The sequence below is a fragment of the Aegilops tauschii genome, chromosome 2 (assembly GCF_002575655.3).
Source record: "Aegilops tauschii subsp. strangulata cultivar AL8/78 chromosome 2, Aet v6.0, whole genome shotgun sequence".
NCBI classification, from domain to species: domain Eukaryota; kingdom Viridiplantae; phylum Streptophyta; class Magnoliopsida; order Poales; family Poaceae; genus Aegilops; species Aegilops tauschii.
The window spans coordinates 147,553,350-147,557,225 of NC_053036.3; positions in this window are offsets into that span (position 1 = coordinate 147,553,350).

Below are 3,876 nucleotides of genomic sequence, written 5' to 3' on the forward strand. Positions count from 1 at the left end.
ATAGCATTTATTATGATACGGTTTCATGATATGATACTTAACCCTCTCTTTCTTCATTTAATTCTATGACAGCTCATCAAAATTGCCTAGTTGGCATGCATGATACTAGCTATGATACCCCCTTACCATCAGCCTAGCAAAGAAGGTGTACAGATCATTTGTGCGTCGCTTTGTGAGTTTTCATCCATTTGTTCGAGAAGCGGGGAGAAGTTTCATACATTTCGGCCGCGAGGTGCGGCCACTAGCGTAGGCCTAGTTGGTATTTTGATTACAGGAAATTCAGATGGAGTTCGGACATCATCAAAATCGATGTGTTCCCGTGGCGTGCTCTCACGACCCCGTGAAAAAATTGGTAAAGTTTGGCACAAGTTTTGATGACCGCTCCTTCCAAACCGGAGCATCTCACATGAAGGATCATGGTTTCCAAAAGGAGACGTGTCAATTCATACTCCTGTGGCCAGTGACTTCATCGTTTGGCCTCATAAAAATTTCCACGGTACGCAATCATCATTATACCACGGGTTTGATTTTCTGGCGCATTTCAGGTATCGTTAGCTATATTTAAGACATTTTTTGAGATTAACGTGCATTTTGTGCATAAAAATAAAATTACAACCGGAACTGCATGTGCTGTCGAAAGGGATGAGGATCGCCGTTCGATCTGGGAGCATCCAACGGTGCAGACGTATGATCCGTGGGTTTGGGCTCTGGCCAATCAAAAAGCACGACTCAGATCGTGTGCGGGGTGGCGGGGTTTGGTCGGCACACGGCTTTCATCAATGAACTGTGTGCTATTCGCAAACCAGATTGCATATTTTTGTTCACACATACTATAGTGAGATCAATTGAGTGTGCTACCTCTATGATATAATAATAATAACAAAAAACAGTTCATATTCATTGCCTGAGCTGACAGCATATCAAGGTCAACATATTAACGGTTCTTACATCAACAAAAAACCGGGCATGACTCACAAATTCAGTACACGCGACAGTTCTAAATTGAACGAATTAAGTTGCATGGTAGGCATAAAGACTAGTCCTATGGCTTAATTCCCATGTACATGGGGGAACTGGGATCATTACGTTGACCCCGAATGAACTTAGGGTTTATGATGATTTTACGCTTCTCTGTTACACGGGTGCGTGATCCCTTGGCTGGCAACCCATCAAATTCATCGTACTCGTCCTCATCGGCAACTTCGTCGACACCCAGTACCCTTCTCTTCCCATGCATCACTAAATGGCAGTTCTTATGCAAGGGGCCATCCACAAAGAAAATCTGGGTAGCATCGCTGGCAAGAATGAATGGGTCCGCGTGATATGCCATCGTTGTCCTGTTAACACAGGTCTTCCTGTACTCATCAATCCTTACATGACCAAGAGGGATCCATGCGCACCTGAATAATGCCACCTTAACTTTCACATAGTCAAGCTTCCAAATCTCTTTGATGGTTCCATAGTATACCCTTTTATCAGCTTCATTTACAGTCATGCATTCTATTCGAACACAGTTGTTCTGATATGAGGTCTTCTGATCACGTTCCTCAGTGTAGAACGTATATCCATTTATGTCATATGCTTGGTACGTCAACACCGTAGGTGATGGCTTTTGTGCCAACCACGTAGCAATGTCATCGATGGATCCTTGTGCCAGACGATTCTTCAGCCATTCAGCATAGTTCTTAGTGTGCTCCTTCATCTCCACATCTGATGAAGGCACCATTGGTAAGAAGCTTTGGTGTATCTCCGCCAAGTGTTCTTTGGCATAAGCGCTGAGAACTGGGTTGTTAAGCAGTACCATCAAATGGGCTTTCTTTGCCAATTCTCCGGGTGCATCCATTTGCGTGCCAGCAAGGACCGGCTTACCTTTCAGCCTTCCCTCATGGCGAGAGAGGGGCAAACCTATAGGTCTTTGTTTCATGTATTCGGTGCAAAACTCAACCACCTCCTCCGCGGTATAACCTTGTAGGATGCTTGCATCTGGATGGTTTCGGTTCCAACAAAAGCGCTTCAGTATTCCCATGAACCGCTCGAAGGGATAAATGTTGCAAAGAAACACTGGACCACAATACTTTATCTCGTCGACAAGGTGCACAGTGAGATGGACCATGACATCAAAGAATGACAGTGGGAAAAACATCTCTAGGTTGGACAATATTCTTGCAATATCATCTTGCATATGATCCAACTCTTTAGGATCTACAACTTTCTGCCATAGTTGGTTGAAGAAATCACAGAGGTCAATGAGTGTGTTTCTTATATCTTTGTCCATCAGATTCCTGATGGCCACCGGGAGGATTTGTGTCAACATTACGTGGCAATCATGTGACTTCATGTGTCCCAACTTCATTTTACCTGAGCTCACATCCACGAGCCTTCTGATGTTTCCACAGTAGGAAGAGGGTGTCTTAACTGACAACAAATAGGTGAATAACTGTGTTGCTTCTTTTGTACTGAAATTGTAACTCTGACGAGCTTTGATGAATTTGTCATCATCTTCTGCTTCACTCTTGCGTTTTGATTGATCAGCAAGCATATCGAGCCGTGAACCGTCACCATCCTTTCTTTTACCTTTAATCTTGAGCAGAGTACCAAGGATGCTTTCACATACGTTCTTATCTATGTGCATGACATCGATGCAGTGACGTACACGTAGAATCTCCCAGTAAGGTAATTTCCAGAACACCGATTTCTTCTTAAACACTTGACCCTTGGGTGTTTGTTTCACCGTCAAAGGGTGGTTCTTGCCAAGCACAACATAAATTTTTAGCCATGTTGTGGACCACCTCCCCTTCATAGGGTCTTGGGCCCACACCTGCCTCTCCCGTACCATCAAATTCAGCTTTCATCTTTCGGTATGGGTGAGATTTCCATAAGAACCTACGATGATGCAAATACACGGTTTTGTGCGAGTTGGGAAGTCTTCTGCTAGCTGTCCTATCCATGCATGTGACACACCCTACATGTTCCTTTGTTTTCTGCCCCGATGTGTTGCCTAATGCCGGCATATCTTGAATGGTGTGCACCAGCATCGCATGTAGATCGAAAATCTCCTTTTTGTAAGCATCATAACATTTTACAGTCGGCACATCTATCCACACTGTCAGCAGTTCTTCTACCAGTAGCTGAAAATAAATGTCGATGTCATTTCCAGGTTGCTTCGGGCCTTGGATAATCATTGACATCATAATGTATTTTTTCTTCATACATAACCAAGGAGCTAGGTTATATATGCACAGAAGCATCGACCATGTGTTGTGATTGGTGCTCATATCGCCAAACGGATTCATCCTGTCAGTACACTCCCCGAGCCTTATACTTCTAGGATCCTTGGCAAATTTTTCAAAATTGTTGTCGATTAATTCCCCCTGAGCCCCATCTTTCGGGTGACTCATAAACTTATCCGCAATTCTCTCATCATGATGCCACCGCAACCTCTTTGCCTCTCTAGGGTTTGCAAACAAACGCCTCAACCTTGGAATTAAAGGAAAGTACCAAACAACCTTGAACGAGATTCCTGTCTTGATCTCGTCGTCCAATTTGTACTTGTCCTTTGCTCTCCTGCGCTTGTATCGTGCATGCTTGCATGTGGGACATGCACGCAAATCTTTGTACTCACCACGGTACAATATACAATCATTCACACAAGCGTGTATCTTCTGCACTTCAAGTTCCAATGGGCAAACAATTTTCTTCGCTTCATTTGTGCTTCTGGGGAGCACATTATCTTCCGGAAGAATTTCTTTGAAAAGACCTAACATCTCTGTGAAGCCCTTGTTTGATAGACCGTTTGCTGCTTTAAATCTGAGAAGCGCCAGGGTGGCACTCAACTTGGAATATTTCTTTTTTGCAACCTGGATACAATTCTTTCTT